Here is a 22,158-nt window from a genome sequence, read left to right on the forward strand (position 1 = left end):
TGCAATGTAGTGCCCAAAACTGAATGCATTTACTCCAGCTGGGGTCTGTCCAAGGCTCTTTTCATTGATACGTGACTTCCTGCTTTGTGCACACATACACCTAAATTCCTCCGCTTCTCCACAGCTCCTCGTCTCTCGCCATTTAGAAAATATTCTGATTTGTCTTTCTCAGATCCAAAATGCAAAAGGCATGTGGCTAGGTTTGGAATAGGGGCTGAGGTTTAAGGTCACTAGTAGATGTTAGGTTTAAGGCTAGGGTTATTATCTCATTAGTCAATGGGAGAGTTTGTGGATTTGGGCAACGATTTTGAGAAAAATTACAATGTAACAGAACTTCTTTGTCCTCCTTGTCTCGAGAGACAATGGGTAAGCTCCTGGAGGTGGTAAGTGGTGTGAGGAGCAGAGCCGGGAGTGGCTATAAAGGCCAATTCTAGAGTGACAGGCTCTTCCACAGGCACTGCAGAGAAATTTGTTTGTCAGGGCTGTTACACAGTTGGCAATGTAACAGAAGCTTTTTAAATTGGTGTTAGAAATTGCTGTATTTTTCAAATGTAGAAAGTTACAGGAGTGTGTTTCTTACATTGAGCTGAGAGGTGAATATTCCTTTAACCAACAACTTCAGCTGTTCTGACCGGCCGAGTTATTGTCTTTGAGATGATGATGATATTTGTGTTTTATTTCCCTTTTATAGCCCTTTCCTATCCTGAGTGGTGTGAAACAGGGCTGTGTTCTCGCACCCACACTTTTTGGGATTTTCTTCTCCCTGCTGCTTTCACATGCGTTCAAATCCTCTGAAGAAGGAATTTTCCTCCACACAAGATCAGGGGACAGGTTGTTCAACCTTGCCCGTCTAAGAGCGAAGTCCAAAGTACGGAAAGTCCTCATCAGAGAACTCCTCTTTGCTGACGATGCTGCTTTAACATCTCACACTGAAGAATGCCTGCAGAGTCTCATCGACAGGTTTGCGTCTGCCTGCAATGAATTTGGCCTAACCATCAGCCTCAAGAAAACGAACATCATGGGGCAGGATGTCAGAAATGCTCCATCCATCAATATTGGCGACCACGCTCTGGAAGTGGTTCAAGAGTTCACCTACCTAGGCTCAACTATCACCAGTAACCTGTCTCTAGATGCAGAAATCAACAAGCGCATGGGTAAGGCTTCCACTGCTATGTCCAGACTGGCCAAGAGAGTGTGGGAAAATGGCGCACTGACACGGAACACAAAAGTCCGAGTGTATCAGGCCTGTGTCCTCAGTACCTTGCTCTACGGCAGCGAGGCCTGGACAACGTATGCCAGCCAAGAGCGACGTCTCAATTCATTCCATCTTCGCTGCCTTCGGAGAATACTTGGCATCAGGTGGCAGGACTATATCTCCAACACAGAAGTCCTTGAAGCGGCCAACACCCCCAGCTTATACACACTACTGAGTCAGCGGCGCTTGAGATGGCTTGGCCATGTGAGTCGCATGGAAGATGGCAGGATCCCCAAAGACACATTGTACAGCGAGCTCGCCACTGGTATCAGACCCACCGGCCGTCCATGTCTCCGTTATAAAGACGTCTGCAAACGTGACATGAAATCGTGTGACATTGATCACAAGTCGTGGGAGTCAGTTGCCAGCATTCGCCAGAGCTGGCGGGCAGCCATAAAGACAGGGCTAAATTGTGGCGAGTCGAAGAGACTTAGTAGTTGGCAGGAAAAAAGACAGAGGCGCAAGGGGAGAGCCAACTGTGCAACAGCCCCAACAAACAAATTTCTCTGCAGCACCTGTGGAAGAGCCTGTCACTCCAGAATTGGCCTTTATAGCCACTCCAGGCGCTGCTTCACAAACCACTGACCACCTCCAGGCGCGTATCCATTGTCTCTCGAGATAAGGAGGCCCAAAAGAAAAGAAAAGAAAGAAAGAATACTTTATTCATAAAAATCTGTAAAAATTACATTCCCAAACAGTTTAAAACAGCATCAAGTCAAAAAATACAAACAGTGCAAAGGTGATCAGTTTCCTTCTATACAATTATGAGTTGCCTCACAACTCTTCCATTTCATTGTCATGCCATATACATTTTTACATTTACAGCACACAAAATTTTCCCGATACAGTTCGAGGTGTTTCCCATGGATCCAGCCCCTCTGTTCAGCTTGGTGGGGAGACCTTACACTGTGGTCTTTCCCCATTGAGCCTTTGCTGTGGCTGCCCCAAGCTTTAGTGCGTCCCTCAGCACGTAGTCCTGGACCTTGGAATGTGCCAGTCTGCAACATTCGGTTGTGTACAACTCTTTGCGCTGGAAGACCAGCAAGTTTCGGGCAGACCAAAGGGCATCTTTCACTGAATTGATGGTCCTCCAGCAGCAGTTGATGTTTGTCTTGGTGTGCGTCCCTGGGAACAGCCCGTAGAGCACAGACTCCTGTGTTACAGAGCTGCTTGGGATGAACCTCGACAAAAACCACTGCATCTCTTTCCACACCTGCTTTGCAAAGACACATTCCAGGAGGAGGTGGGCGACCGTCTCTTCCCCACCACAGCCAACGCGGGGGCACTGTGCAGAGGGGGCGAGACTTCGGGCGTGCAGGAAGGGTCTGACGGGGAGGGCCCTTCTCACCACCAGCCAAGCTACATCTTGGTGCTTGTTGGAAAGTTCTGGTGATGAGGCATTCCGCCAAATGACTTTGACGGTCTGCTCGGGGAACCATCCGACAGGATCCACCGTCTCCTTTTCCCGTAGGGCCTTGAGGACATTCCGTGCAGACCACTGCCTGATGGACCACTGGTCAAAGGTGGTTTCCCGCAGAAACTGCTCCACGAAGGATAGGTGGTACGGCACGGCCCAACTGCATGGAGCGTTCCGCGGCAATGTGACCAGGCCCATCCTTCGCAACACCGGGGACAGATAGAACCTCAGCACGTAGTGACACTTGGAGTTTGCGTACTGGAGGTCTACACACAGCTTGATGCAGCCGCACACGAAGGTGGTCATCAGGATGAGGGCCACGTTCGGTATATTTTTCCTGCCCTTATCCAGAGGTTTGAACATCGTGTCCCTCCGGACCCGGTCCATTTTAGATCCCCAGATGAAGCAGAAAATGGCTCGGGTGATTGCCACAGCGCAGGATGATATTGTTGCTGAGCTGAAGTATGTGACTGAACCTGTTGGGGGCTCCCAGTCTGCACGGGAATGTCAGATTTGCCCAGGAACTTTCCGGTCATTGTGACATTTAATCAGACAGCACTTCATCACTGAAGCCAATCTTATGCAGGTGAAGCTGGAACTGTTCACAGCAACCTGGGCTTTTACTTGTAAAACATAAGCCAAAGTTTGGTAATTCATTCCTACTCCTCCCATTGTAGCTTGATTTTTCATGTGCACAGACAGGCTTTGTGCACAGGTCCAGCCCCTCTGACAATGCTGCACTCACTCAGTCCTGCGCCAGAGAGTCAGCCTAACTCATGTGCACAAGGATTGCAGTGGACTTGACCCCATGGCTGTCTGATTTGAGCACAGAGCCACAAACACACACTGAGAAGCCAAACTTACAGGCTCAGCTACAGAAATGTGCACTGACACAGGCACACACACACCAACTGCAGACTTATCAAACAGGTTCCTGTGGAATTTCTGACATTTCCCACACACCTTAGTGATGTCGAAACACTGTGAGGGAGGAATGATGAAACAGATGGCAGTATGTTACCTGGCTAGGTGGGTTCTACCTGTCTGACAGGTGAGATTTCGATACTTCCTCCATAGAGATTGAGTAAATGACTGCTGAATGTTTGATTAGCTAGAATGCTGCAGAATCTGTCAGATTAACTGAGATACCAAAACATTCTGTGCTAACGGCAAAGCATCAGCACATTAGGTTACATATTTAGGTAAGAGGGAGAGATTTAGCTTGGGAGGGAGTGGGGGGTGGGGGGAGGTTATCAGATCTGCTATCTGTTATATGTAGCACCTGATATTTAATCCAATCAACTACAATGGAGCTGAATCCCAGGTGCTCTGCATGTCAGGCGGCCGATCCCATATGCCCATTTGGCACCACTGCCTGAGATCAGTATCTACCTCGATATGCCAATGTAAACCTTTCCTCATGTTCAGACAGAGAGGAGCCAACAGTCACAGGAGCTTGAGGAGCTGGCTCCTCCCAATAATTATCCATGTTCTCAGGAATGGTGTTGTTCCCTGCCTCCCAGGCACTAAGGGTCTGAGAGATGGTGTCTTGCACCTTCTGGAAAGGTGGTGTCAGGGGACAATTGCAGGACAGATATCAAGCTGGCTACAAAACTGTAAACAGAGAGTCGGGGTTCAGGGTAGTTACCCAGGATGGGTGCTGGGACCACGGTTATTCACCATTTACATAAATGAGTTGGATTCAAGAATCAGAAGCACAATTTCAATATTTGCAGTTAACACTAAATTGGTGGGTTTAATCAATACAGAGGAGGACTGTCAGCAAATACAGGAAGACATTAATAAATATGTCGAATGGACATGTAAAGGGTGGTTAATGTTAATAACAGTAAGTGTGAGGTGGTACAGAGTGGGGTAGCGTCTAAAGAGGTTTGGGGATGTACCAATATACAAATCAGTAAAAGTAGCAACACAGGTTAACAGGGCCATTTAAAATGCAAACAAAGCACTGAGGATAATTGCATAGAGAAATATTGAAAAGCAGAGAAGTTATGACTGGAGCTTACGGAATCACAGAATTGTTACAGTGCAGAAGGAGGCCATTCGGCCCATCGTGTCTGCACCAGCTCTCCTAATGAGTATTTCACCTAGTGCTACTCTCCCACCCCCTCCTTGTAACCCTGCACATTCTTCCTTTTCCTATATACAGGCTATTTCCCTTTTGAATGCTTCAATTGAACCTGCCTCCACCAAACTCTCAGGCAGCGCATTCCAGACTTTAACCACAGGCTGACAATTCAGTGCAGTACTGAGAGATTCCTAAACTGGCAGAGATGCTGTCTTTTGGTTAAAACATTAAACTGAGGCTGGGCTGCCCTCGGGGGGATGTAATAGATCCCATGGCATGATGGGAAGAAGAGCAATCACTAAAACTAGTGATTCATTTCCTTGCTGTTTGTGGGATTTTGCCATGCAGAAACTGTAAACTTTCTGATACACGACAGCGACTACACTTCAAAAATACTTCATTGGTTGTAAACCTTGTACCTCACACTGTGAACAATGCTGGGTGGTCCAAGAGCCTGATATAGACAGCTGGTGTCTCTCTCGCTCGAATCAGGGCCCAATGATGGACAAAGTATGTGATGTGGATGTGGTTTCTGTACATGGATGTCTAAATCATTCTGCATGTTCACAATCACTAACTTCTCAATATTTCAAAAATACTATGAACTATCTTTTACTCCAGGTCTCTCCTGTGGCAGTGGAATTAGTTTGGGATTGATACAGGGCTATGAGGAGAGAGTGACAGTGGGATTAGTTTGGGATTGATACAGGGCTATGGGGAGAGAGTAACAGTGGGATTTGTTTGGGATTGATACAGGGCTATGGGGAGAGAGTAACAGTGGGATTTGTTTGGGATTGATACAGGGCTATGAGGAGAGAGTAACAGTGGGATTAGTTTGGGATTGATACAGGGCTATGGGGAGAGAGTAACAGTGGGATTAGTTTGGGATTGATACAGGGCTATGGGGAGAGAGTAACAGTGGGATTTGTTTGGGATTGATACAGGGCTATGAGGAGAGAGTAACAGTGGGATTAGTTTGGGATTGATACAGGGCTATGGGGAGAGAGTAACAGTGGGATTAGTTTGGGATTGATACAGGGCTATGGGGAGAGAGTAACAGTGGGATATGTTTGGGATTGATACAGGGCTATGGGGAGAGAGTAACAGTGGGATTAGTTTGGGATTGATACAGGGCTATGGGGAGAGAGTGACAGTGGGATTAGTTTGGGATTGATACAGGGCTATGGGGAGAGAGTGACAGTGGGATTAGTTTGGGATTGATACAGGGCTATGGGGAGAGAGTGAGAATGGGATTAGTTTGGGATTGATACAGGGCTATGGGGAGAGAGTAACAGTGGGATTAGTTTGGGATTGATACAGGGCTATGGGGAGAGAGTAACAGTGGGATTTGTTTGGGATTGATACAGGGCTATGGGGAGAGAGTGACAATGGGATTAGTTTGGGATTGATACAGGGCTATGGGGAGAGAGTAACAGTGGGATTAGTTTGGGATTGATACAGGGCTATGGGGAGAGAGTAACAGTGGGATTAGTTTGGGATTGATACAGGGCTATGGGGAGAGAGTAACAGTGGGATTAGTTTGGGATTGATACAGGGCTATGAGGAGAGAGTGACAGTGGGATTAGTTTGGGATTGATACAGGGCTATGAGGAGAGAGTGACAGTGGGATTAGTTTGGGATTGATACAGGGCTATGGGGAGAGAGTAACAGTGGGATTAGTTTGGGATTGATACAGGGCTATGGGGAGAGAGTGACAATGGGATTAGTTTGGGATTGATACAGGGCTATGGGGAGAGAGTGACAATGGGATTAGTTTGGGATTGATACAGGGCTATGGGGAGAGAGTAACAGTGGGATTAGTTTGGGATTCATACAGGGCTATGGGGAGAGAGTAACAGTGGGATTTGTTTGGGATTGATACAGGGCTATGGGGAGAGAGTGACAATGGGATTACTTTGGGATTGATACAGGGCTATGGGGAGAGAGTAACAGTGGGATTAGTTTGGGATTGATACAGGGCTATGGGGAGAGAGTAACAGTGGGATTTGTTTGGGATTGATACAGGGCTATGGGGAGAGAGTGACAATGGGATTAGTTTGGGATTGATACAGGGCTATGGGGAGAGAGTGACAATGGGATTAGTTTGGGATTGATACAGGGCTATGGGGAGAGAGTGACAATGGGATTAGTTTGGGATTGATACAGGACTATGGGGAGAGAGTAACAGTGGGATTAGTTTGGGATTGATACAGGGCTATGGGGAGAGAGTAACAGTGGGATTTGTTTGGGATTGATACAGGGCTATGGGGAGAGAGTAACAGTGGGATTAGTTTGGGATTGATACAGGGCTTTGGGGAGAGAGTAACAGTGGGATTAGTTTGGGATTGATACAGGGCTTTGGGGAGAGAGTAACAGTGGGATTAGTTTGGGATTGATACAGGGCTATGGGGAGAGAGTGACAGTGGGATTAGTTTGGGATTGATACAGGGCTATGGGGAGAGAGTAACAGTGGGATTAGTTTGGGATTGATACAGGGCTTTGGGGAGAGAGTAACAGTGGGATTAGTTTGGGATTGATACAGGGCTATGGGGAGAGAGTGACAGTGGGATTAGTTTGGGATTGATACAGGGCTATGGGGAGAGAGTAACAGTGGGATTAGTTTGGGATTGATACAGGGCTATGGGGAGAGAGTAACAGTGGGATTAGTTTGGGATTGATACAGGGCTATGGGGAGAGAGTAACAGTGGGATTAGTTTGGGATTGATACAGGGCTATGGGGAGAGAGTAACAGTGGGATTAGTTTGGGATTGATACAGGGCTATGGGGAGAGAGTAACAGTGGGATTAGTTTGGGATTGATACAGGGCTATGGGGAGAGAGTAACAGTGGGATTAGTTTGGGATTGATACAGGGCTATGGGGAGAGAGTAACAGTGGGATTAGTTTGGGATTGATACAGGGCTATGAGGAGAGAGTGACAGTGGGATTAGTTTGGGATTGATACAGGGCTATGAGGAGAGAGTGACAGTGGGATTAGTTTGGGATTGATACAGGGCTATGGGGAGAGAGTGACAATGGGATTAGTTTTTTTAAAATTTGTTTGATGGGATGTGGGTGTCACTGGCTATGCCAGCATTTATTGCTCATCCCTAGTTGCCCTTGAGAAGGTGGTGGTGAATCGCTGCAGTCCATGTGGGGTAGGTACACCCACAGTGCTGTTCGGAAGGGGGTTCCAGGATTTTGACCCAGCGACAGTAACAGTGAAGCATTAAAGCCAACACAGATAGATTGGACCAAATGTCTGGGTGCAATGATGTCAGTTGAAGGACCCTGACAGAAAAGAAATGAAAACCACAGTTATCTAATTTGCAATGTTTTTCTCAGCAACTTATGTTGTGGGCCCTGGTTGATTAACCAATCAGGTAAAACTTTCATATTTGATGCCCCTTTGTGGGGTCATCCTGAGCAAGGTGCTTATTGGTCAGGGTTGGCAGCAAATTAGGGGGAGATGGTGGTGTCGTAATAATATCACTGAACTAATAATAGAGGCTTGGGCTAATGTCCTGGGGACACTGGATCAAATCCCACCTTGGCAGTGGGTGGAATTTATATTCAATTAATAAAAATCTGGAATTGAAAGCTAGTTTCAGTAATGGTGTCATGAAACTATCTTTGTTTAAAACCCCCATCTGGTTCACAATGTCTTTTAGGGAAGGAAATCTGCTGTCCTTACCTGGTCTGGCCTACATGTGACTCCAGACCCACAGCAATGTGGTTAACTCTTAACTGCCCTCTGAAATGACCGAGCAAGCCAATCAGTTGTCAAGGGCAATTAGGAATGCACAACAAATGCTTACCTTTCCAGTGACACCCACATCCCATAGAAGAATAAAAACTAATGGAGATGCCACATGGAAGGGTCAGGGGACTATCAGCCTATGGGAGGGCCCGAAGTGTTGGTGCATTGTGGGAGAGACACGATGTGAGTTGGGGAATCTGAGCAGGGGTGAAGCTGAAACAAACAGAGGGAAGAATTTGAATAATTCTCATCAATGTGGAGGGTGCAGCAACAGAACCCGAGGGAGAAAAACCACATCTTCAATTATTTATCCACTCTCTGATTTAACTGTAGGGAGACTGAGAGAGCACAATTTTAAAAAATATTTTCACTAAGAGGCAAGGGCAAAAACCAAACATCATGCACATTTAATAATAAAAAAGCTAAACTGAGGATAGAGCAATGCAATTTCTACTAAATTCCATTAACATTACAGATAAATACTAGCTGCTGACTAGGAAATGACAGCATTCGTCCTGGTCCAACATGACTGGATAGGTTACAGATTTCCTCAAACTCCCAGAGTTGGCAACACTCGTGTGAACCAAACTGGTTTGGAGTGGGGCTGGATGGAATCTGTTAGAGGTTGACTGAGGGTTTTGTGCCACAGGCCATGTATGTAATTCACAATTTTAGATGAATAGGATGAGAACGGCTTATGTGAGGGGCGGCTCCTCACTGCACAGAGACCAAACTGGCTTTGAGAAACAGAGTAAAAGTATCAGGTGACTGGGCATGTCTGGACAAAGGCAAGGAGAAAACTCATCCAGGAGCATTGTATCAACAGGCCCCACAGGGAGAGGGTGACAGGCCCCACTGAGAGAGAATGACAGGGTCCACAGGGAGAGAGTGACAGGGTCCACAGGGAGAGAGTGACAGGGCCCACAGGGAGAGGGTGACAGGCCCCACTGAGAGAGAATGACAGGGTCCACAGGGAGAGAGTGACAGGGCCCACAGGGAGAGGGTGACAGGCCCCACTGAGAGAGAATGACAGGGTCCACAGGGAGAGAGTGACAGGGCCCACAGGGAGAGGGTGACAGGCCCCACTGAGAGAGAATGACAGGGTCCACAGGGAGAGAGTGACAGGGCCCACAGGGAGAGGGTGACAGGCCCCACTGAGAGAGAATGACAGGGTCCACAGGGAGAGAGTGACAGGGCCCACAGGGAGAGAATGACAGGGCCCACAGGGAGAGAGTGACAGGGTCCACAGGGAGAGAGTGACAGGGCCCACAGGGAGAGGGTGACAGGCCCCACTGAGAGAGAATGACAGGGTCCACAGGGAGAGAGTGACAGGGCCCACAGGGAGAGAGTGACAGGGCCCACAGGGAGAGAGTGACAGGGTCCACAGGGAGAGAGTGACAGGGCCCACAGGGAGAGAGTGACAGGGCCCACAGGGAGAGAGTGACAGGGTCCACAGGGAGAGAGTGACAGGGCCCACAGGGAGAGAGTGACAGGGTCCACAGGGAGAGAGTGACAGGGCCCACAGGGAGAGAGTGACAGGCCCCACAGGGAGAGGGTGACAGGCCCCACTGAGAGAGAATGACAGGGTCCACAGGGAGAGAGTGACAGGGTCCACAGGGAGAGAGTGACAGGGCCCACAGGGAGAGAGTGACAGGGTCCACAGGGAGAGAGTGACAGGGCCCACAGGGAGAGGGTGACAGGGTCCACAGGGAGAGAGTGACAGGGTCCACAGGGAGAGAGTGACAGGGCCCACAGGGAGAGAGTGACAGGCCCCACAGGGAGAGGGTGACAGGCCCCACTGAGAGAGAATGACAGGGTCCACAGGGAGAGAGTGACAGGGTCCACAGGGAGAGAGTGACAGGGCCCACAGGGAGAGAGTGACAGGGTCCACAGGGAGAGAGTGACAGGGCCCACAGGGAGAGGGTGACAGGCCCCACAGAGAGAGAGTGACAGGGCCCACAGGGAGAGAGTGACAGGGTCCACAGGGCGAGAGTGACAGGGCCCACAGGGAGAGAGTGACAGGGCCCACAGGGAGAGAGTGACAGGCCCCACTGAGAGAGAATGACAGGGTCCACAGGGAGAGAGTGACAGGCCCCACAGAGAGAGTGACAGGGCCCACAGAGAGAGTGACAGAGTCCACAGGGAGAGAGTGTCAGGCCCCACAGAGAGAGTGACAGGGCCCACAGAGAGAGTGACAGGGTCCACAGGGAGAGGGTGACAGGCCCCACTGAGCGAGAGTGACAGGCCCCACTGAGAGAGAATGACAGGGTCCACAGGGAGAGAGTGACAGGGTCCACAGGGAGAGAATGACAGGGTCCACAGGGAGAGAGTGACAGGGCCCACAGAGAGAGAATGACAGGGTCCACAGGGAGAGAGTGACATGCCCCACAGGGAGAGAGTGACAGGGCCCACAGAGAGAGAATGACAGGGTCCACAGAGAGAGAGTGACAGGCCCCAGAGAGAGAGAGTGACAGGGCCCACAGGGAGAGAATGACAGGCCCCACAGGGAGAGAGTGCCAGGCCCCACTGGGAGAGAGTGTCAGGCCTCACAGGGAGAGAGTGACAGGCCGCAGAGAGAGAGAGTGACATTGCCCACAGGGAGAGAGTGACAGGGCCCACAGGGAGAGAGTGACAGGCCGCACAGAGAGACAGCCACAGGCCCCACAGGGAGAGAGCTACAGGCCGCACAGGGAGAGAGTGACAGGCCCCACGGCGAGAGAGTGACAGGCCCCACAGGGAGAGAGTGACAGGTTCGACAGAAAGAGAGTGACAGGCCCCACAGGGAGAGAGTGACAGGTCCCACAGGGAGAGAATGACAGGTCCGACAGAGAGAGTGACAGGCCCCACACGGAGAGAGTGACAGGTCCCACAGGGAGAGAGTGACAGGTCCGACAGAGAGAGAGTGACAGGCCTCACAGAGAGAGAGTGACAGGCCCTACAGAGAGAGAGTGGCAGGTCTTACAGAGAGACAGTGACAGGCCCCACAGAGAGGGAGTGACAGGCCCTACAGAGAGAGAGTGGCAGGTCTTACAGAGAGACAGTGACAGGCCCCACAGGGAGAGAGTGACAGGTCCAACAGAGAGAGAGTGACAGGCCCCACAGGGAGAGAGTGACAGGCCCCACAGAGAGAGAGTGGCAGGTCTTACAGAGAGTCAGTGACAGGCCCCACAAGGAAGGGAGTGACTGGCCCCAAAGGGAGAGAGTGACAGGTCCGACAGAGAGAGTGACAGGCCCCACAGAGAGAGTGTGGCAGGTCTTACAGAGAGACAGTGACAGGCCCCACTGTGAGGGAGTGACAGGCCCCACTGGGAGATAGTGACAGGTCCGACAGAGAGAGAGTGACAGGCTCCACAGAGAGAGTGACAGGGCCCGGAGAGAGAGAGTGACTGGCCCCACAGGGAGGGAGTGACAGGGCCCAGAGAGAGAGAGTGACAGGCCGCACAGAGAGAGAGTGACAGGGCCCGGAGCGAGAGAGTGACTGGCCTCACAGGGAGAGAGTGACAGGCCCGACAGGGAGGGAGTGACAGGGCCCAGAGAGAGAGAGTGTCAGGCCGCACAGGGAGAGAGTGACAGGCCCCACAGGGAGAGAGTGACAGGGCCCAGAGAGAGAGAGTGACAGGCCGCGCAGGGAGAGAGTGACAGGGCCCGCAGGGAGAGAGTGACAGGCCCCACAGGGAAGGAGTGACAGGGCCCAGAGAGAGAGAGTGACAGGCCCCACAGAGAGAGTGACAGACCCCACAGGGAGAGAGTGTGGCAGGTCTTACAGAGAGACAGTGACAGGCCCCACAGAGAGAGAGTGACAGGGCCCAGAGAGAGAGAGTGACAGGCCCCACAGAGAGAGAGTGACAGGCCCCACAGGGAGAGGGTGTGGCAGGTCTTACAGAGAGACAGTGACAGGCCCAACAGAGAGAGAGTGACAGGCCCCACAGAGAGAGAGTGACAGACCCCACAGAGAGAGAGTGACAGGCCCCACAGGGAGAGAGTGTGGCAGGTCTTACAGAGAGACAGTGACAGGCCCCACAGAGAGAGAGTGACAGGCCCCACAGAGAGAGAGTGACAGACTCCACAGAGAGAGAGTGACAGGCCCCACAGGGAGGGAGTGACAGGGCCCAGAGAGAGAGAGCTTGGCAGGTCTTACAGAGAGACAGTGACAGGCCCCACAGAGAGAGAGTGACAGGCCCCACAGGGAGTGAGTGACAGGGCCCAGAGAGAGAGAGTGACAGGCCCCGCAGGGAGGGAGTGACAGGCCCCACAGAGAGAGAGTGACAGGCCACACAGGGAGAGAGTGACAGGCCCCACAGAGAGATAGTGACAGGCCCCACAGAGAGAGTGACAGGCCGCACAGGGAGAGAGTGACAGGGCCCAGAGCGGAGAGTGACAGGCCCCACAGAGAGAGAGTGACAGGCCCCACAGAGAGAGAGTGACAGACCCCACAGAGAGAGAGTGACAGACCCCACAGAGAGAGAGTGACAGGCCCCACAGGGAGAGAGTGTGACAGGTCTTACAGAGAGACAGTGACAGGCCCCACAGAGAGAGAGTGACAGGCCCCACAGAGAGAGAGTGACAGACTCCACAGAGAGAGAGTGACAGGCCCCACAGGGAGGGAGTGACAGGGCCCAGAGAGAGAGAGTGACAGGCCCCACAGGGAGAGAGTGACAGGCCCCACAGAGAGATAGTGACAGGCCCCACAGAGAGAGAGTGACAGGCCGCACAGGGAGAGAGTGACAGGGCCCAGAGCGGAGAGTGACAGGCCCCACAGAGAGAGAGTGACAGGCCCCACAGAGAGAGAGTGACAGACCCCACAGAGAGAGAGTGACAGACCCCACAGAGAGAGAGTGACAGGCCCCACAGGGAGAGAGTGTGACAGGTCTTACAGAGAGAGAGTGACAGGCCCCACAGGGAGGGAGTGACTGGCCCCACAGGATCAGTGTAGTTGTCTCAGTAAAGTACAACTGCAGGCTCCTGCAGATCATGTTGCTTGGATTTTGGCTCCACTCACTCCCAAGCTATTCCCATTCAGTCACGTTTGGTCTGGCATTGTTGCTGTGCACTGTCAAAGTGATCAGCTGTTACTGCCGATTCTACCCTGTGCAGGAGCTCAGTTACCTGAGGATGAGATTATTTTGCCAGAATCCATGTTTAAGGTAGAGTGTACATGGGCAGTGGGAGGGATTAAATGTGTGGGTAGAGTATAATGTTGCTATTTTACATCCTGTTATGATATGTTCTGTTACAACATGTTCATTTTTTTTTGTTCTATTATTTATTGGCTCTCGATCAACTCTACTGAGTTTTTATAGCTGCAACTGGTTACGTTATAGTTTATGTTCCATTACAGTGTGTCTCTCTGTTCTGTTATGTTATCGCTCCTCATCTTCTCGAACTGTCTGCAGCCTTTGACATAGTTGCCCACACCATCCTCCTCCAACACCTCTCCACTGGTCATCCAGCTGGGTGGGACTGCTCTCACCTGGTTCCATTCTTATCTATTTAATTGTAGCCAGAGATTCACTTGCAATGGCTTCTCTTCCTGCACTGTTACCTCTGGTGTTGCCCAAGGACCTATCCTTAGCCCCGCCCTATTTCTCAGCTCCATACTGTCCCTCTGCAGAAATCACAGTGCCAGTTTTCACATGTATGCTGACAACACTCTGTTCTACCTCACCACTGTCTCTCTCAACTCCTTCACTGTCTCTAAATTGTCAGACTGCTTGTCCAACATCCACTGCAGCCATTGTTTTCAGTCCCCACTGCAAAATCGGCTCCATAGCCACCAACTCCATCTCTCTCCCTAGCAACTGTCTGCGATTAAACCAGATTGTTTGCAACCTTGGTGTCACATTTGTCCCTGAGATGAGCTTCCAAGTACATTTCCAGCCATCACTAAGATCGCCTATTTCCACCTCTGTAACATTTCCTGATTCTCCAGCCCTCCACCCCCCTCAGTCCATCTGCTGCTGAAACCCTCATCCATGCCTTCATTACCTCTAGACTTGACTATTCCAATACACTTCTGGCTGGTCTCCTGCATTCTACACTCCCTAAACTTGAAGACATCGAAAACTCTGCTGCCCATATCTTAACTCCCACCAAGACCCGTTCCCCTGTCACCCCTGTGCTCACTATCTTAACTCCCACCAAGTCCCATTCCCCTGTCACCCCTGTGCTCACTATCTTAACTCCCACCAAGTCCCATTCCCCTGTCACCCCCTGTGCTCACTGACTTACATTGGCTCCTAGTCAAGCAACATCTTTTATTTAAAATTCTCATCCTTGTTTTCAAATCCCTCCATGTTCTTGCCCCTCCCTATCTCTGTAATCTCCTCCAACCTCTCAATGCTCTGAGACTGCGCTGCTCCAATTCTGGCCTCTTGACCATCCCTGATTTTAATCACTCCACCATTGGTGGCCGCTCCTTCAGTTACCTCGGCCCCAAGCTCTGGAATTCCCTCCGTAAATCTCTCCACCTCGCTACCTCACTTTCCTCCTTGAAGACACTCCTTAAAACCTACCTCTTTGACCAATCTTTTGGTCACCTGACCTTGTGGCTCGGTGTCATACCTTGTTTTATAACGTTCCTGTGAAGTACCTCGGGGCTTTTTATTAAGTTAAAGGTGCTATATAAATATAAATATAAGTTGTTATTACAGTGTGTCTTTCTGTCCTATTCTGTTATATTACAGTTTGTGTAATGTGATAAATTACATTGAGGATTTCTGTAATATTCTGATCAATACCAGTGTATTTCTGTTCTGTTGTGTTAAATTACAGTCTATCTTTGTGTTCTTTCAATAGAGTTGTGTTAGAATTAGAATTAGAACATTACAGCGCAGTACAGGCCCTTCGGCCCTCGATGTTGCACCGACCTGTGAAACCATCTGACCTACACTATTCCATTTTCATCCATATGTCTATCCAATGACCACTTAAATGCCCTTAAAGTTGGCGAGTCTACTACTGTTGCAGGCAGGGCGTTCCACGCCCCTACTACTCTCTGAGTAAAGAAACTACCTCTCACATCTGTCCTATATCTATCACCCCTCAACTTGAAGCTATGTCCCCTCGTGTTTGCCATCACCATCCGAGGAAAAAGACGCTCACTATCCACCCTATCTAACCCTCTGATTATCTTATATGTCTCTATTAAGTCACCTCTCCTCCTCCTTCTCTCCAACGAAAACAACCTCAAGTCCCTCAGCCTTTCCTCGTAAGACCTTCCCTCCATACCAGGCAACATCCTAGTAAATCTCCTCTGCACCCTTTCCATAGCTTCCACATCCTTCCTATAATGCGGTGACCAGAACTGCACGCAATACTCCAGGTGCGGTCTCACCAGAGTTTTGTACAGCTGCAGCATGACCTCGTGGCTCCGAAACTCGATCCCCCTACTAATAAAAGCTAACACACCATATGCCTTCTTAACAGCCCTATTAACCTGGGTAGCAACCTTCAGGGATTTATGCACCTGGACACCAAGATCTCTCTGTTCATCTACACTACCAAGAATCTTCCCATTAGCCCAGTACTCTGCATTCCTGTTACTCCTTCCAAAGTGAATCACCTCGCACTTTTCCGCATTAAACTCCATTTGCCATCTCTCAGCCCAGCTCTGCAGCCTATCTATGTCCCTCTGTACCCTACAACATCCTTCGGCACTATCCACAACTCCACCGACCTTAGTGTCATCTGCAAATTTACTAACCCACCCTTCTACACCCTCTTCCAGGTCATTTATAAAAATGACAAACAGCAGTGGCCCCAAAACAGATCCTTGCGGTACACCACTAGTAACTAAACTCCAGGATGAACATTTGCCATCAACCACCATCCTCTGTCTTCTTTCAGCTAGCCAATTTCTGATCCAAAGCTCTAAATCACCTTCAACCCCATACTTCTGTATTTTCTGCAATAGCCTACCGTGGGGAACCTTATCAAACGCCTTACTGAAATCCATATACACCACATCCACTGCTTTACCCTCATCCACCTGTTTGGTCACCTTCTCGAAAAACACAATAAGGTTTGTGAGGCACGAACTACCCGTCACAAAACTGTGCTAACTATCTCTAATGTACTTATTCTTTTCAAGATGATTATAAATCCTGTCTTTTATAACCTTTTCCAACATTTTACCCACAACCGAAGTAAGGCTCACAGGTCTATAATTACCAGGGCTGTCTTTACTCCCCTTCTTGAACAAGGGGACAACATTTGCTATCCTCCAGTCTTCCGGCACTATTCCTGTCGACAATGACGACATAAAGATCAAGGACAAAGGCTCTGCAATCTCCTCCCTAGCTTCCCAGAGAATCCTAGGATAAATTCCATCTGGCCCAGGGGACTTATCTATTTTCACACTTTCCAAGATTGCTAACACCTCCTCCTTGTGAACCTCAATCCCATCTAGCCTAGTAGCCTGAATCTCAGTATTCTCCTCAGCAACATTTTCTTTCTCTACTGTAAATACTGACGCAAAATATTCATTTAACACTTCCCCTATCTCCTCTGATTCCACACACAACTTCCCACTACTATCCTTGATTGGCCCTAATCTAACTCTAGTCATTCTTTTATTCCTGATATACCTATAGAAAGCCTTAGGGTTTTCCCTGATCCGATCCACCAATGACTTCTCGTGTCCTCTCCTCGCTCTTCTTAGTTCTCCCTTTAGGTCCTTCCTGGCTAGCTTGTAGCTCTCAAGCGCCCTAACTGAGCCTTCACGTCTCATCCTAACATAAGCCTTCTTCTTCCTCTTGACAAGCGCTTCAACTTCTTTAGTAAACCACGGCTCCCTCGCTCGACAACTTCCTCCCTGCCTCACAGGTACATACTTATCAAGGACACGCAGTAGCTGCTCCTTGAATAAGCTCCACATTTCGATTGTTCCCATCCCCTGCAGTTTCCTTCCCCATCCTACACATCCTAAATCTTGCCTAATCGCATCATAATTTCCTTTCCCCCAGCTATAATTTTTGCCCTGCGGTATATACCTGTCCCTGTCCATCGCTAAGGTAAACCTAACTGAATTGTGATCACTATCACCAAAGTGCTCACCTACATCTAAATCTAACACCTGGCCGGGTTCATTTCCCAGTACCAAATCCAATGTGGCATCGCCCCTGGTTGTTCCTGCACACACTGGACAAAAACTGACCCATCTAAAGTACTCGAACTATAGTATTTCCAGTCAATATTTGGAAAGTTAAAGTCCCCCATAACAACTACCCTGTTACTCTCGCCCCTGTCGAGAATCATCTTCGCTATCCTTTCCTCTACATCTCTGGAACTATTTGGAGGTCTATAAAAAACTCCCAACAGGGTGACCTCACCTCTCCTGTTTCTAACCTCGGCCCATACTACCTCTGTAGACGAGTCCTCAAACGTCCTTTCTGTCGCTGTAATACTCTCCTTGATTAACAATGCCACACCCCCCCCTCTTTTACCATCTTCTCTGTTCTTACTGGAACATCTAAATCCCGGAACCTGCAACATCCATTCCTGCCCGTGCTCTACCCATGTCTCCGAAATGGCCACTACATCGAGATCCCAGGTACCAACCCATGCTGCAAGCTCACCCACCTTATTCCGGATGCTCCTGGTGTTGAAGTAGACACACTTTAAACCAGGTTCTTGCTTGCCAGTGCCCTCTTGCGTCCTTGTAACCATATCCCTGACCTCACTACTCTCAACATCCTGTACACTGGCACTACAATTTAGGTTCCCATTCCCCTGCTGAATTAGTTTAAACCCCCCCGAAGAGCACTAGCAAATCTCCCCCCCAGGATATTGGTACCCCTCTGGTTCAGGTGAAGACCATCCTGTTTGTAGAGGTCCCACCTACCCCAGAAAGAGCCCCAATTATCCAGGAAACCAAAACCCTCCCTCCTGCACCATCCCTGCAGCCACGTGTTCAACTCCTGTCTCTCCCTATTCCTCGCTTCGCTGTCACGTGGCACGGGCAACAACCCAGAGATAACAACTCTGTTTGTTTTCGCTCTAAGCTTCCACCCTAGCTCCCTGAATTTCTGTCTTAAATCCCCATCTCTCTTCCTACCTATGTCGTTGGTGCCTATGTGGACCACGACTTGGGGCTGCTCCCCCTCCCCCTTAAGGATCCCAAAATCCCCTTAAGGATTCTGTTGTATTATGTTGAATTTCACTGTATATTTCTGTTGCACTATATATATCACTTTGTATTTTTGTATCACTTGAAATCATAATGTGTCTTTCAGTATTATAATCAATTACAGGTTGTCTTTCTATTCTGTTATGTTAAATGACAGTGTGTTATTCTAATGGCCTGGACTTTAGGCTCAGTGGCAAAGTAGGAGTGTTCACTGTTCATTCTGCTAACAGCTGCCAGAGGCTTTTCATGGGCTTTTGAACAACAACTTATGATATTTGGGGATCTCTGCGGAGGACGTGTGATATATGTGAGCAGTGCAAGAACAGCATAAGTCTTAACCAATCAGATTGAAGAGTTCTCACTGAGAGTTTGAATTTAAACTAGTAAGAACAAGGAGGTATAACTTAGTTATAGTTCATTATAAATTCATGTGGCGAAAGCAAAATAAAGAGAGGCAAAGAAAGATGGGATTAAGAGAGAAAAAGATAAATGAAGCAGAAAAAAAGTGAAAAAAAAATTATTTAAAAAAATCTCCAACATTAATTAAATTCTGAAGGAATGAGACTCCACACTTACAAGATTAAATTTTCAGGGCCAGAGAGGTTGTTTATCACCACTTAAGACTTATCACACTGCTAAAAATTCAGTTACACCTGAATGCATGAACTCTGTGTGGAGTTTGCAAGTTCTCCCTGTGTCTGCGTGGGTTTTCTCCGGGTGCTCCGGTTTCCTCCCACAAGCCAAAAGACTTGCAGGTTGATAGGTAAATTGGCCATTATAAATTGTCACTCGTATAGGTAGGTGGTAGGGAAATATAGGGACAGGTGGGGATGTTTGGTAGGAATATGGGATTAGTGTAGGATTAGTATAAATGGGTAGTTGATGTTCGGCACAGACTCGGTGGGCCGAAGGGCCTGTTTCAGTGCTGTATCTCTAATCTAAATCTAACTTCTTCACTGTATTTAGTGGGTGATTAGTGAGTACAGAAACTTGTAACACCATCACTCTCCCTGGCAATTGTCTCAGGCCTCAAGCAGACCAATTCACAATCTTGGTGTCACACTTGATCCTGAGATGAGCTTCTGACCACATACCTGCGCCATCACTACGACCACCCATTTCCACCACCGTAACATCGCCTGATTCCGCCCCTGCCTCAGCTCATCTGCTGCTGAAACCCTCATCTATGCCTTTGTTACCTCTACACCTGCTTACTCTAACCCACTCCTGGCTGGCCTGCCACTTTCATAAACTTGGGGTCATCCAAAGCTCTGCTGCCAGTGTCCTAATTCGAACCAAGTCCTGTTCCCCGATCAACCCTCTGCACGCTGACCTACATTGGCTTCCAGTCAAGCAAGGTTTTGATTTTAAAATTCTCATCCATGATTTCAAATCCCTCTAAGACTTTCTGCTCTATTATGTTACATTAAAGTCTGTCTTTCTGTATTATATTAAATTACAGTTTTCTATCTATTCTATGGCATTAAATTACAGGCTCGTTCTGCTCTGTTGTGGTACATTACAGGTTGTGTTAAAAAAGTTCAAACAGTAAAATAATTTACTGAACTTTTTCTTTCATCTCTTTTTATCACATCCTTCTTTCAAAAGAACAAAGGACAAAGAACAGTACAGCACAGGAACAGGCCATTCGGCCCTCCAAGCCTGCGCCGATCTTGATGCCTGCCTAAACTAACACCTTCTGCACTTCCGGGGACTAGTAAGGATTTAATAAGTACTTATTTATTTTATATCAATAAACTAATTAGTGATAGAAATGACAGTTAGAAGGGTGAAGTGCTTCACCTGTGAGATGTGGGAAGTCCGTGACGCTTCAAGCGTTCCGGGCGACTACATCTGCAGGAAGTGTACCCAGTTGCAGCTCCTCACAGACCGCATGGATCGGTTGGAGCGGCAACTGGATACACTTAGGAGCATGCAGGTGGCGGAAAGCGTCATAGACAGGAGTTTTAGAGAAGTGGTTACACCCAAGGTGACCGATAGATGGGGCAGGCAGTCAGTGCAGGAATCCCTGTGGCTATCCCCCTCTCTAACAAGTATACCGTTTTGGATACTGTTGGGGGGGAATGGCCTATCAGGGGAAAACAACAGCAGCAGCCAGAGCAGTGGCACCACGGCTGGCACTGTTGTTCAGCAGGGAGGGACAAAGAGCAGAAGAGCATTAGTTATAGGGTACTCTATAGTCAGGGGCACAGATAGGCGCTTCTGTGGACGTGAAAGAGACTCCAGGATGGTATGTTGCCTCCCTGGTGCCAGGGTCAAGGATATCTCTGAACGGACAGGGGGCATTCTGAAGGGGGAGGGTGAACAGCCAGAGGTTGTGGTACACATCGGTACCAATGACATAGGCAGGAAGAGTGATGAGGTCCTGCAGGGGGAGTTTAGGGAGTTAGGTAATAAGTTAAAAAACAGGACCTCTAGGGTTGTAATCTCTGGATTACTCCCTGTGCCACGTGCCAGTGAGGCTAGAAATAGGAAGATAGTGCAGCTAAACACGTGGCAGAGCAGCTGGTGTAGAAGGGAGGGTTTCAGATATCTGGACCATTGGGATCTATTCAGGGACAGATGGGACCTGTACAAGAAGGACGGGTTGCATCGAAACTGGAAGGGCACTAATATCCTGGCTGCAAGGTTTACTAGCGTCACTCGGGAGGGTTTAAACTAGTGTGGCAGGGGGGTGGGAACCAGAGCAGCAGGACAGCTAGTGAAGTAAATGAGGAGGACATAGTAAATAAGGCCAGTAGGACTAAGAGGAAGAGCAGGCAGGGAGATGTTGCTGAGCACAGCGGGACTGGTGGTCTGAAGTGCATTTGTTTCAATGCGAGAAGTATAACAGGGAAGGCAGATGAACTTAGAGCTTGGATTAGTATTTGGAAATATGATGTTGTTGCTATTACAGAGACTTGGTTGAGAGAAGGGCAGGATTGGCAGCTAAATGTTCCAGGCTTTAGAAGTTTCAGGCGGGATAGAGGGGTGGGGGAGTTGCATTACTGGTTAAGGAGAATATCACAGCTGTACTGCGGGAGGACACCTCAGAGAGGTCATGCAGCGAGGCAATATGGGTGGAGCTCAGGAATAGGAAGGGTGCAGTCACGATGTTGGGGGTTTACTACAGGCCTCCCAACAGCCAGCGGGAGGTAGAGGAGCAGATATGTAGACAGATTTTGGAAAGATGTAAAGGTAACAGGGTTGTAGTGGTGGGTGATTTTCACTTCCCCAATATTGACTGGGACTCACTTAGTGCGAGGAGCTTTGATGGGGCAGAATTTGTGAGGAGCATCCAGGAGGGCTTCTTGAAACAGTATGTAGATAGTCCAACTAGGGATGGGGCCGTACTGGACCTGGTATTGGGGAATGAACCAGGCCAGGTGGTCGAAGTTTCAGTAGGGGAGAATTTCGGGAACAGTGACCACAATTCCATAAGTTTTAAGGTACTTGTGGATAAGGATAAGAGTAGTCCTCGGGTGAAGGTGCTAAATTGGGGGAAGGCTAATT

At 49.0% G+C, this 22,158-nt stretch overlaps 2 protein-coding genes across 2 annotated transcripts in view; both read left to right on the forward strand.

Moving 5' to 3' along the window:
* Positions 1-15,554, forward strand: part of LOC137359976 (apolipoprotein A-IV-like) — a 72,609-nt gene extending 57,055 nt beyond the window's left edge. The window contains exon 7 of the mRNA XM_068025567.1: positions 15,315-15,554. The gene's annotated coding sequence lies outside the window, so the exon portion shown is untranslated. The remainder of the gene's footprint in view (positions 1-15,314) is intronic.
* Positions 1-22,158, forward strand: part of LOC137359981 (uncharacterized) — a 214,492-nt gene that overhangs the window by 91,354 nt on the left and 100,980 nt on the right. The window lies entirely within an intron of this gene.

The sequence above is a fragment of the Heterodontus francisci genome, unplaced genomic scaffold, assembly GCF_036365525.1.
Source record: "Heterodontus francisci isolate sHetFra1 unplaced genomic scaffold, sHetFra1.hap1 HAP1_SCAFFOLD_410, whole genome shotgun sequence".
Taxonomy (NCBI): Eukaryota; Metazoa; Chordata; class Chondrichthyes; order Heterodontiformes; family Heterodontidae; genus Heterodontus; species Heterodontus francisci.